Genomic DNA, 13,918 nt, shown 5'->3' on the forward strand with positions numbered 1-13,918 from the left:
TATTTCTTCTCTATTGTACCCAGTATTTCCAGCTTCTTAACATTGCAAGATATATTGCAAGTGATTATGGAACACCAACTGTGTATTCTAGAGAGGTTTTTATATCTGCGTCTTTTAAAATTTTGGATGGTCCTTGCCAGTGAAAACCTTATTTTTATTCCCAGTTTATCAACCTCTTTTTTCTTTTAAAAATCAAGTGTGAGGGGGCAATTTTTAGGTTTCCTTTGTCTGCAGCTTCTAAGTAGTACTTAAGTGTGTAAATACAAAAGCTGTAAATTTCATTCAACTGTTATTGTTTAACTCCATTTTGACTCCACTTTGCTTTGAATGAAAGCATTTCAAAGAGTTGCAAAGGTTGCAGCTTCAGGGAAGGCTTGCTGGAGAAGTTGCTATGTTACAAATTGATGAAAATGTATGCCTTTCTGACATCTTCTGCTTTCAGAACAGAGAAATCCTCATACGTTTGAAGTTTTGCTCAGACCAGCTCACTGGTTATTTCTGCAGCTGAGTTCAGAAAGGCATTTCAGTCCTAAGCATACCTAGAGAATGCACAGCCTATTGATAACAATGACCCTTCCAAAAACTGTATTTAGGATGAGAATGCTCTGGAACTATTATACCCTCCAGTATTTTACAGATAAAAATCGGGGCACAAGTGTCCAAACAATATCGGAGTGTGGTCAAGATGGTTAAAGTTACACAAGCTACATGAGTGAGCAGCAGTTTGGGAGCAACAGAGCATTAATAAGTACTCTGCCTGTCAAATTGGGACCAAATAAAACTTTCTTCACATTAGCAACAAAAGACACACCTCTCGGCATTTACATTGTGAGTATAGTGTCACAAAGTGAAAGTTTAGTGAAAAATTGTGTGACCTTTTTACATGAATAGCATTTCATACATCACTTACCACTGAGCAATGGTCAAATGAGAATTACAGGTATTACCATGACCAGGGCTAGAGTTGTGATGGAAACTGGGGGAGATCCTACAGGAAGGCCTAGAAATAGAATGTAGAAAGCACAGCCACAGATATGTAGCACAGGAGAAGGATATGCCAGGACCCAAGCTGAAGAGTTTTTCTGAAGAAGGTTAGACAGAAATGCAGGGAAGCAACAGGCCAAAAGAAAGATTGGTGGGCAGATGAAGACATTGAAGAACTGTCAAGGAGGGGGACCCAGGGGTAGTTGAGTCATTAACAAGGGCTATATGTGTATGAGTGAGTGCATGACAAAGAGAGATGGTACTTGAAGAGCCAGACACTCCAGAGCCAAACCCTGGATGCATTTAGAAATAACTGGGCATATCTTGAAAAAGAAGCTCTGCCTCTTCTTCTTTTTACCACCTTCGTCTTGCTCACAAACGGTAAAACAAGATTTCAGCAACAGCAAATGTCCAACAAATTGCAGTTATTATTGAATAAGTGATTTCAGATACATTTCAATTGTCTTCCTCCAGAGAATATATTCAGCTGCTAAACAGAAAGAAATGCACCTCATTGTACTAATAATAAAGTATGCAAAAAATCACTGTGATTCAGTAATAACTGCAGCACCTCACCACCCTTTTCTGTGCAATTTTCCACAAAGGACATCAGTCCAGAGTTTTGGAGATTCTCAGTTCAGTTAATTCTGACAACAGCAGAAAAAAGAAATGGAAAATACTTTTACATGTATACAAATGAAAACTCTTCAAATTGTGGCCATTGACTACAACATATTATAAATTTGGCCAGTGCTTCCAAAACAAAAAGTAGACAAGTAAGCAAAAGGCCATATATGGCAAAATGTTTTAGCTGTCTAATGAGAGTAGAGAAAGTTTTTATTAAGCAGTTGTAATTATTTTAACAAAATAGTACATGAATTGTACAGCTGTGGAAAATTATGATGCTAGGGAGAAAAAGATGTATTTCTAAGGTGAAGATTCTACATGAAAATAAAATATGGTTCACGTGTATACATAGAGGCTGAATCTGGACACAAATTGTTCAGAGTGATTGCTTTGAAAGCTCTAAATTTGGTAATTGATTTGATGCCTTTAAGAATGCTTCACAAAAATGGAACCAAAATCAGGGAAGTTTTCACATGTACAGTTATAAGATTCAGTAGAGGACCTTATTTTTCTGCATGGCAGCTATAAAAACATAAGATTAAACTGTTTGTGTTCTGTGTAAACCTACTGTAAGTAAGATAGATAGAAATGTATAGCACATTATATTAACACATAGAAGGTAGTGATGAATAGTCTAATTAATGCTATTGTGCATTTAAAGGATAGTTTTATAAAGCACTTTAGAACAAGCAAGTTCAAAAAAAATTCAAGTCCAGTCTGAAATAGATACTGCACCCATTTCTCAGTCTGGTTTCTGAATTTACCGAAGGAAAATCTGGTTCCACTTTAGAACTTGACAACTAACCATATATAACATCATAGGTTTTGAAGCAGAGAGGCAATTGTATTGGGTACTCTCTTATCTCCATAACCTGGTTCTGTATGGAAGGCCTCAAATTTCAACAATGTTTTTATTTAGAAGGTTCTCTCTAGCTGAACTGGGAAAGAGTCCACATGAGACCATGGAAAGCCTTTGCCAAAGTCAGACCTTGGAAAAATTACTTTTGGGGATTATACTTCCCAGAATCTTTCACCCAGCAAGCCTAGAGCCATGCTGTCTGGAAGATTCTGGGAATTCTGGTCAAAAAAAGTAACCTCCCAAGAGCAGAATAAATCATTTGACGCCAGATGATTTGACTCAGCACAGGACAGGCTAATGTATTTCTTAATTCCCTACCTTCAACCTCATTCTCCATAGCTGTGAATGAAAGTGCTTAACATCCTAATTAGCAACCAGAGTTCCTGGAGGATGCCTTTGAAAACAGCCCCAGCCCCATGGCCTAATAATAAATCCTGCTGTTGTTGATGCCATGCACACTAAACCCAAGATGAGTGATTTAACGGTACCCCTGGATTTGGCTGACAACATCCAGTTGCTGGCTTTTAATTTTTGAGTTTATGATTTAGTCATTTCAATTTTGTTCCACTCAGATCTTTGGATTCTGTTGTTTCATCACTGCTGTTTTAGGAAGGATACTATTGACTTGATACCTCATCAGTGCCAGTCTCTGCTTGTATGGTGGTTTGCGTGCTGTGCCCATAAATATGGGCAATCTAAAACAGCTAACTTGTCAGCTATTGCACCATTACTTTTTGCCAGATTCTTTGGTCCAGATACACCTTCACCATTTGGGCACACAATGTCCATAAAATACTTATTTTATTTTAATTTATTTTTCACTTTCAACTTAGCTACTTGCTGTTTAGACGTGGTGACAATATTTCTCCTTCCTGCTAAAGGAGCTGTAGTTGCGCACAATGCTACCTGTATTTAATATATTTGTGGGCTCACTGCAGAGACCAGAAAATTATTTTCCATGTTCTGATTCACTGTGTTAAGCAAATAGACTGGTCACAGGAGCAGGATTTTGTCTGCCGAGAATCTGAGCTTCCAAGAAGAAAAGTCAGATAAAGAGAAAAGGTTCTGTAGCTTTGAATAGCTGTTTTATCATTTGAAATGTATATTGTTGGGAATATTCTGTACTCTGTCATATCAACATATTTGTAATTTGTGCATGGACCATTTAAATGTATTTGTTTTATATTAGAATATATTTCTTATTTCCTCATGAGTTGTTATGTCAGTGCTAGGGCCTGAAAAGTGAAATTTTACATAGTTTGGGGGGAGCAGTTGATTTTGATTTAGTCTGGTTAAATATTATTAATTTAGAACCAGAACCCTAAATACAGTTATAGGAAAGTCTGTGTAATCAATGCAATTTATTTCTGCAGTAGCAGAAGGCAAACTATGACACTTCCACACATTGAATTACAACTTCCAACAGCCCTGACCTGCATGGTCAGTAGTGAGGGATGATAGGCATTGCACACCAGCAACATTGTCCACCCCTGCTCTACATTATAGCAATAATTTACTGGTTTCTGAAATTGTGTGAGTACCGCATTCTGTAAAGGTCCCACTGGTCATGCATGGAGCTCTCTGCACACATAAGGCATTGACTTTTGAATTGTGCTCCTGATTCTAAGCTCAGTGTTCACTATTCATACAAGGCTGCCATGTGAAGTGGTTTTAATGAATGGAGAACAGTATTCTTCAAGTCCTTATAGATAAAGATAAAGAATAATATGGATAAAGAGCCTCTGCATACCCTCCATTTCACAGATGAAAACAAGGATGTGTGGCCAAACAACCTCAGAATGTGGTCAAGATAACGTTATTAATGAGGATGAATGCACAAGCTAGGAGAGACTGTAGCAACTTGTTTTAGCAAGAGTCTGTAGAAAAAGGCAAGATTATGCCCCCTGTCTTCTTCTCCACCATTGAATTAATTGGGTACAAACTACATTTGCACTTCGAAGTCAGTTTGCAGTAACTGGAGTAAGTTGAGGACAAAAGGAGAAAGTGAGAAGAAGGAGAGAGAAACTGGGATATTTTAAGAGGTAAGACAGCTGAAAAAGTGAGGCAACAAAATTAACTGAGACTATTCCTGCCAAATCCCGAGAGTTGGAGAGTATGTATATGCACTAGAGTTTATGCACTTCAGTTAGACTAATGGAAGAACCTGAAAAGTTATGATCTCTCTCTCTCTCTCTCTTTCTTTCTTTTTTTCTTTCTTTCTTTCTTTTTGGTGGAGCATCCTAACTGCCATAGTTAGCATGACAAAATACTTCTGCAAATGACAAATCAATGCAAATGTTGACAACTTGGATCTGAAATGTTGTTGTTGTTGTTGTTGTTGTTGTACCTTCAAGTGGTTTCAAACTTATAAATATATCATGGGGTTTGCTTTCCAAGATTTGGTCAGAGGAGATTTGCCTTTGCCTTCCTCTGAGGCTGAGAAAATGTGACCTGCCCAAAGTCACCCAGTCGGTTTCCATGGCTGAGTGGGGATTTGAAACCTGGTGTCTCAGTGTGCTAATCCCACACTCAAACCACTATGCCACACTGGCACTCCTGAATTATCCTGCCAAATGCAATTCCTGTGGCTCATCTGGTTTGGGTGTGAAGGAGACAGAATTAGATCTTAGTCCATTTATTCCTGAACATTTTCTTTTATATTTTTTGGAATCAACTGACTTTTCTAATGGACCATTTCAACACAAATAATTTCTGGACTACAGAAGGAAAATCCTGGCCTTAAACGTAATTCCTTTGGGACCACCTTCCACTGAAACCAATGAGATCTTTTGGGGAACAAATGTGTTTACAATTGCAAGGATATTTTTTTTCAGTCTCAGGTTCCTGGTTAGCAGCTGACTGATCCAATGAGGACACATGGTTAGTAACAGCACTCAGGCCCAATTAATGGGGTCAGCATTTACTGAAAAGATGGACTTTTATATCCACATTGTTTATATGCAGTGTAAATGATTATTTTAACTGATATGTGTATTCTTAACTAAGATGAATATTTCACCCCCAGAGCTAAGTATGGAGTATTTGCCTTTCTTAAAAAGTCACTAGCTGCAACTGTAGAAGGTCTGTGCTTTTGCAATATAGTCTACATTTTAAATATTTTTTTAGATATGTGAGCTGCTACTCTGATTAGTGGGACTAAAAAGATGTCACGCTATGAAATAAATGATCTGAATGAGCTGCATAGTTTAATATTTGCATTTTGCAACTAAAGAGACAAAGCTTATTGGATGTAGTATCTTTTAGGTCTCATTTGTCTGTGTATGTGTGTGTGTTTTGTTTTAAACATCATATGTAAACTTGAATAAAGTTTTGGTAGAATGAAATTTACATGTAGAACAATAGAATGGGAGGGAATGGGCAGGAAATTAAAGATAGACACGGTAACTTGAGAGATATTTTCTTTTCTTTTTTTTCTTTTTGTGTGTATTTGTCACTAGAAAGTAGTCAATGATGGATATATAAGACAATATCCCTGATTTCTGTAATTAGAATAAGCTTTAGCTTTGATAACATCGTATGGAATAAACATCTGTGTGATAAAGACTACCAAGCATTCTACATTTGCTGAACAGGACTGTGTACCTAATAAATATTGTTGTGATGGTAACTTCCAGTCATTCTATGATTATTGAATAGGGTTTATCAGGTGACAACAAAAAACTTTACCTGGCCTGCCACTGGGCTTGACTGAAAGCAGAAGCCAGTGCCTTTTACGGCGATGAGACAGGGCTTGGAAATGTTACTGTTTTGGACTGCAACTCCCAGAAGCTCCCAAAATTAGCACAGTCCAAAAAAAGTAGTTTTCAGTGTTCTTGATGAACATTAACACCAGATAATGCTTTCAGATCAGGCTGCTGCTACAAGCATGTAAGTAGCAGGCACTGAATTAATAGCAACCTATTTTGAACCATAAGTTAAAGGGTAGCCTTAATGATACGTATTTGCATGTCTGCATATAAAGGTCCATAACTTTGGAACAGACAATGGAGACATTGAAATAGTTCAAGATTTTTCATACTTTAGCTCAGTCATTAGTCAGAATGGAGACTGCGATAAAAAACAAACAAACAGAAGACTAGGACTTTGAACGGCAGCTATGAAGGGACTAGACAAGATTCTGAAGTGTAAAGATATACCACTAAATACTAAAGTTAGGATAGTCCATGCCATTGTATTTGCAGTATCTGTGTATGGTTGCAAAAGCTGGAAAATGAAGAAAGCTGATAGGAAGAAAATCAACTCCTTTGAAATGTGGTGCTGGAGAAGACTTACTGCTAAAAAGACAGCTCTAGCCTGAACTCTCCCTAGAAGCCAAGATTACTAAACTGAGGCTATCATATTTTGACCATATAATAAGACATGACTCACTAGAAAAGACGATAATGCTTGGTAAGTCAAGAGAAGTAGGAAAAGCCTAAGACTGCATATCAGATGGATACTGAATCAGGAAAGCCACAGCCTCGAGTCTGCAGGACCTGAGCAGGACTCTTTGAAGGACTTGGAGGACTCTTTCATAGGGTCACCATAAGTCGAAGTCGATTTGAAAGCAGCTAACAACAACAACAATATAAAGGCTTGGCATTCAAAAAAGCCATTCTATGCGTGATTTCTGGATTAAACCCTATCACAACTGCCGCTGTTGTGTGCCTTCAAGTTGTTTCCAGTGTATGGCAACCCTAATGTGTACATATCACAAGGTTTTCTTGGGGAAATTTGTTCAGAGGCTTGTTGCCTTTCCCTTCTTTTGAGGCTGAGTGTATGACTTGCACAAAGTGACCCTTAGGTTTCCATGCTATGGTTTCAAACCCTGATCTCCAGAATAATAGTCTAGTGTTATATTAAAGGAAATAGTGGTCCAATACATATAACCATGTTTCATGGATGGGAATCATGTAACTCATGTTAAGTAAGCCATTTGTAATAAAATAAGTTATTTTACAGTAATAAAGCATATCTGTCAAATTATAATTGCAACAAAATAAGCAATACTTTCACTTCTTTTTCAGTGTAACACTAACTGGATTTAACTATTATCATAGTTGCAGAGTGTGTGGCCTTGATATTTAGGTGCAATTTTGCACCTTAGGCCAGTGGCTCTGTTACATACTAATTTTAAAAATACCTCTTTTACTTACTTTTGAGCAATGAAAAAGTGAAGTTACTTTTTAAAATTACAACTGTAATGGTAATGTAACTCCTGGGATGGGAACTATAATTGTAGGTAATAACTTTTTCAAACATTCCAAATTTTGTATATTTCTCAATGTAGATTCTGGGGGGTGGGGTGCAAATGTAGGCATAAAATGCTGAAATAAAGAAAGGCCAAACTTAAGAGCCAGACCATGCTTAGTAAATGTACAAATAAGCAGAAATTCATCGTGTTCAGACTGATATCCCTTTTGTTGGGGTATATTGTCATATATTTTGAAATACTTCCACATTTATAAAAACTTTGGAATAAAAATTTGTGGTTTTAAAACGAAATAATATTGCTCAGTTCCTGCGTATATATGCAGTGGTCTTTAAATCAGTAGATACCCATAATCATTTTAATCCCATTTTCTAAACTAAAATTCAAGATGGTGTTTCAAGTCAAATCAGAAAAATGACCTAAAAGTTGGGGGATGACAGAGGAATGCTAGAGCCTAGATAATTTTAGGAAGATGGAACAGAGCATCAGTTCCAAAACACTGAGATAAACCAGTGGTTCTCAAACAGTGGGGCAAGACCCCTAGGAAGGTGCAGGAGTTGCTCAAGGGGAACGTGCCTGGCATGCTTCTGCTGAAGACAGACATCAGTACCTGGACATGCGATCAACAAGGAAACCGAGGCCTGTTACAGACTGCCAAAATAAAGCGGCTTTGGGTCTCTTTGGAGGTATGCTGTTTAAATGATGCATGCATCCTAAGAGTCTGGAAGCTGCACCAAAGCTGCACTCCTATGCTTAGGAATGGAGTGTGACTTTGGCGCAACCTCCGGACTCTTAGGACCCATGCATCATTTAAATAGCATACCTCCAAAGAGACCCAAAGCAGCTTTATTTTGGCAGTCTGTGGCGGGTTATAGATCGCCCATTTGGGGCGGTCTGGACCTGCCCCTTTCCCCAGAGTATTGGGGCCTCAGCGGCTAGAACGGCAGCCGCTGAGGCCCCGATCCGCCGCTTTTCAGGCTGCGGGGAAGCAGCAAAACGCCGCTTCCCCGCAGCCTGAAAAGGGGTGTCCCTGGGGCTTCAAGCCCCAAGGACACCCCACGGCGGCGGGGAGAAGAGAAAGGGGCCACTTGGCCCCTTTCTCTTTTAGTCCACTGGGCGCAGCTGTCTGAAGGCTGCGCCCAGCGGACTAAACCAGGAAGGAGCTCCGAAACGGAGCTCCTTCCTGCTCCGTGTTCAGGGCGCACTAAGCGCCCTGGCGCGGAGCAGGGACGTCACGTCCGCGCCGCCCCATCTAGAGCTGGCGCGGCCATGATGTCCTCACGGTGGTGGCCGTATGGAAGGGCTGCCGCCGTTTAGTGCATGACGAGCACGCACTAGGGTTAGGGCGGTGCGGAAGCACCGCCCTTTTGTAACCCTAGTGCGTGCTCGTCACGCACTAAAGTGCTGGTCTGTAACCAGCCTGTAACAGGCCCGAGTGTCTATTTCTGTCCTCAGCAGAAGTGGTAGTGCACCAGGCATGTTTTACAGGGAGCTCCTTCACGCGAGGATGCAACACCAGCAGCATCTCCGAAAACAAGCCATCCCCTTTCTCTGTGTGGTCAGAGTGGGACGGAGGAGGGTTTGGATCTTGGCCTATAGACAACTGCATCAGGCCAAATCAGATCAGATCCAGCTGTCCATACACCAAATGAACCTGAGGTCATTCCAAGTTTTCTGGGAAACACCAAGACTTTCCCCAACTTTGCTTAGTTTGGAGCAAAATCAATTTAACGGAGGGAAAAAACCAACCATGGATCCTCCCCAGAAAGAAACATACATTATGAGGACTGCCAGTACCACCAGGAGATAGACATGACCCAGGAGAAATGAAAAAGATGACAAGAATGGAATTGAGATTCCCATGGCCTACATTCTTCAGTGACAAATGGTCAGAGTCAGATGGCTGTGTTCCATCTGTCATGCTTATGATGTTTATCTGCAACAGTTCAAATACCTATTTGGGCTTTTGCTGAGGGGGACCCTTAGGACTGGGTCACTGGACACATAATCACCATTAATCAAGAGTAAAGTTGCTAGAACAGAGAGGGGAAACAGAGAGGGGAAAGGTCTTCCATATGTTGTTCAACTCTGACTCCCATCAGTATTTGCCAGCATAACTAGCAACAGTCCAACATGTCTGGAGGTCCACACTCAGAGTTGTAGCTACAAGGGACAACATTGCAGAGAGTAAAACATACTAGCACTGCAGAGAGTAAAACATTGAAAATTGTTAACACCTAGAACTCTTAAGTTTGCTGTGCTCACCGTCTATTGGTAACTTTGCCTGACCCTTTGTTTTGAATGCTTGAACTGCATTTTAAATGCTCAGCTGAAGTTTTAAGTGACTGCAACACTAGAAGTTCAGGGAAGAAAAGAAAATTTAATTTGGGGAAGCAGAATTTTTATTTGGGGAGTACAATGTTGTTATTTTGTCCTTCTTGCAGCTACAACTTTGGCCACACATTTCCTATCCCTGCACTGGACTCTATCCTAGTCAAATCACTATGTATGAAAATGCATTTATGATTTCAGCTGACATAGTTAAATGTTTACCTAAGCCACAAACTCCACTACCTACAGATTCTTTCTCACAGTTCATCATTTGTAATTCAGCCTGTGCCCTGTTTTTTTCATATCTGCATTCCTCAAATTCTTAAGTCTACCTGAACAACTGTTTCTTCTTAGTGGTGCATGAATAGCCTTGATTCAGCATGCTTCTTTGCTACTATTTAAATAGTCTGTGTTTCTCATTCTAACCAGAGAAATCACTGTATTCTGAAATAAATTTCTTGAGTCAGCTGCACAAAGACTGAAAAATATACTATGCTGTATCGTGTATTCCTTTTAAACATCTTGGTTGTCCAACTAAATCCTGTTAAATCCATGGATTACAGAAAATAAGAATTGATTATTTATATGTAAAGCTGCCATCCTGTACACGCTGACCTGGGAGAAAGCAGTTCTGAATAGACATGAATAGGATTGCACTGCAAGAAACATACCTTTGTGACTGAGAATTTGAAGCTATTTTATACTGACAGCATGAATATTCTTTGTGATGCCGGCTGTGTGACACACGTTTCATTTTTCAGAAAATGCACATATTATTCCATTGCTTGGCTTTCATCATTTCGACTTTACAAAATGTTTCATTTGATAAAGAAATTACATTTACTGTCATTTAGGCAGCATGATAACCAGGGCATCCAAACTATAAGGACAGGGTTTTAAGTTCATTTGACCCATTAATTATAGCAGGTCCAAGTTGGCTCTTAGGGAGTTTGCAGAAGTGATCTGAAGACTTAAAAAATAATTACAGTAATATTTGCTAAAACATGATGATATTGCTGCCATCCTGGCTGCCGCATGTCCACTGACCATGCTTGCTGCATGGGAAATTCTGGGAGGTGTAGTCAAAAATAATATTTCCAAATGCAGGACTTTTCTCACTCAGTGGACTGTCAAACTTAGCTTCAGTTAGTGAAGGAAAGAGCTTTTTCCCAGTTGGCTGACACAGAAATGCTGTCTTATGGAAATAATGATAGATAGGGAACATATAATGTACATTAGTGTCAATGCACTTCAGTTTGATTATAAGTGATGCTAAAAGCATACCAACCTACTTCCCTATTCATTTCTTAATCCTTTTTAAATCAGGATGCAAACACATTCAGAATTATATTGCAATCATTTAGGTCTCTTGCATACTATGCAATGATAGTACTTTGGGATTATTTTAATTGCCATGACTTTATCCTATAGGTTTCATGAGTTATTCAGAATTCTCTGCCTGCAAGCTTTAGTGCTTGACCAAACTACAAATCCTGGGATTCCTTTGGATTCAGCCAAGGCAGTTAGTGGCATAACTGTGCAGTGTGAGAGGGACCTTAGAGGTGATAAGAGAGGAAACTAAGGGAAAGGAGAGATATTTGGAATACAAACAGAAGAATGCCCTCAAAATTAAGTCCTTTTGAGTTCAACTGAACTTCTTGCCAGATAAGAGTGTATAGGATTGCAGTGGGAAAGTGCTGTTACTATCACTGGTGAAACGACCCTTAGATTCAAGTCCTCCAGTTTAAGTGGATTGTGGATTGGTTGATTAAAGACTAAAGCTTCAGACATGCTGTTATATAATTTACTTGGAACTGGTTGTTTTTGATGCTTGCAGAACTCAGTAGGTAATAGATTTATTTTTGAGGTTGGCTTGATCTCTCAATATGTGAAATGAGTATCATATTCAATATCTTGTCGCACTGTACTTTTTTCCCAATTCCACACAGAATAATTTGTAATGAAAAAAGTGATGTTCCTTGTATATTTCAGGCAGCCGTCTCAACATTTGTTTCATTTTTATAGGGAAGTGTTTTTTCTAAAATGTCTAAATACAGAGAGCATTTCCTTCACTTTTACAGGGAAGTATTTTTTTAAATGTCTAAATACAGAGGCAACACGTTAAATTAAACACATTTGAAAACATTGACTTTCTGTGTCTGCTTTTTTTCACTATTCTTGTTCATTATTCTTTGAGTTAATGGTGAGTATAAACATATATATAGAAAGGAATATAAGCCACATTTTTATTCATGAATTGGTATTGCACTTAATTTTTGGTGAAATACCTTTCTGAAGGGTAAATTAGGAAGAACTTCCTGACAGTAAGGGCTGTTCGACAGTGGAACAAACTCCCCCGGAGTGTAGTGGAGTCTCCTTCCTTGGAGGTCTTTAAACAGAGGCTGGATGGCCATCTGTCAGCGATGCTTTGATTTGGATTTCCTGCATGGCAGGGGGTTGGACTGGGTCTCTTCCAACTATTCTTCTATTATTCTATGAAATGCACAACTTAAAACCTTTTTTTCTGTGCACACTGGTGTAGTGATAAATATTGAAGTTTAAGCCCTCACAGCCACTCCTGAAGGCGAGTCCAAAAGCACAGGAGCACAGGAACATGGGTTGCTCCATATCAACAAGCCAGTTCTAGCAGATTTAATTCTATCAGAAGCAGATATTTTATAAAGCTAATGGGCATTATGTATCTGTTCAAGATCAAGCCACTCTAATATACAATCAGCCCTCCATATCCACAGATTTTTTTTATCCATGGATTCAAGCATCCAGGCAGAGTTAGGGCCAGGGCCAGAGTCCTCTCCTGAGTTAAACACAGCCAGGCTGGGCATGATACAGTGTGAAGAAGAGCTGCAGAGTAGGAAAGAGCCTTGAGACCATTTCCCTTATGTATACAGAGAGAAAATGGATCAAAGGAATATTGCAGAGGCAGAATTCTCTGAATGGAGTGTTTCTTTTATTAAGGGGGAAAATCACACAACAATCCACATTCACTCTTAAATGCCAAGCTTGAGAAAATCAGGAGTTAGCTTGGAATAGCTAGAGGCAGAACTAATGGCAATACTCACACAAGACGAGGCTTGACTCCGGATCCAAAGCATTGGATACAACCATTCAGGTGAGTGGATGTGAGAATGGACGTACCAGGACCAGTCAGAGTTCACAGTGACAGAGTGTCCCCATGCCTTCCAAGAAGGCCACTGATGAAGAATTTGGGTGATCTTTTATATGCAAAAACTAGCTTGAAGGAAAAGGTGTTTGTCCTGCATCAAAGGAAATCAAACTTGCGTTGTAAAGGATGGCTTGGTCTGGCAATGTCGGGGTGGAAAATGGAGTTGTAAATCAGCCTTCTCTGGCTTGTCCGGCAAAACATCCTATCTCAACTGCCTGTCTTCCTGACTTTGGAGGTGTTAACGTTTCTCATTTGCAACTCCTAAACTATTCTGTTTAATGTGCATATGTTCTTATGCCTCGGGAATCATGGCTGCCCAGAGTACAGCGTCCGTTTGGGGCCATAGGAAAAACACACACACACCAAAATTCAGAAGATTTTGGCTTGGCGTAACAGCAGGGTGACCAGATGTCCTAACCACAAAGGAGGACCAGGCACCGCAAAATGTAGGACATTCTATAAAAATGGAGTACATGACAAAATAACAGCCAAAAACATTCATATAAATATAATCGTGCTCAAAATGGGGGACATTTTAGAGTTCCTCCAGGACAGGAGGTTTAAATGCAGGACATGTCTTGGAAAAGGAGGATATCCGGTCACCCTTGGAGAAGGTCCACGGTCTCCTCCACAGCTTTGGAAAGTTACTTTTAGCATGGCTGTGGAATTCTAGAAGATGTCATTTTTTTTAACGATAATCGTTTCCAATCTCTTTGTCAGC

This window comes from Sceloporus occidentalis, unplaced genomic scaffold, assembly GCF_023333645.1.
Source record: "Sceloporus occidentalis isolate IW3139 unplaced genomic scaffold, rSceOcc1.0.p SCAF_7, whole genome shotgun sequence".
In the NCBI taxonomy this organism is placed as follows: Eukaryota; Metazoa; Chordata; class Lepidosauria; order Squamata; family Phrynosomatidae; genus Sceloporus; species Sceloporus occidentalis.